The sequence below is a fragment of the Etheostoma spectabile genome, unplaced genomic scaffold, assembly GCF_008692095.1.
Source record: "Etheostoma spectabile isolate EspeVRDwgs_2016 unplaced genomic scaffold, UIUC_Espe_1.0 scaffold342, whole genome shotgun sequence".
Lineage (NCBI taxonomy): Eukaryota > Metazoa > Chordata > Actinopteri > Perciformes > Percidae > Etheostoma > Etheostoma spectabile.
Genome location: NW_022605589.1, coordinates 805153 through 805472, shown reverse-complemented (window position 1 = coordinate 805472; position 320 = coordinate 805153).

The window sequence follows — 320 nt, the reverse complement described above, 5'->3', positions numbered from 1 at the left end:
TGATGCAGACGGAAGACTGTTTCAAGAAAGATGGGAAGGCGAATATGTTTGTGCTTCAAGGAGAAAGCCCGGTGTGTCTTTTGTGTTACGAGGCGGTGTCGGTTGTCAAAGAGTACAATCTGCGTTGACATTTTGACACCAAACACGGAGCTAAGTACGCTAAAGCTAGCCTTCAAGAAAAGAAACAAATTGTCCAAGAATTAAAAGACAAACTGCGGTCGCAGAGGAGTTTGTTCATGAAATCCAAAAACGAGGCTAAGTGAAAGCTAGCTTCATCGTGGCTGAAGAAATCGCCCACGCTTCCAAGTCTTTTTCAGAGG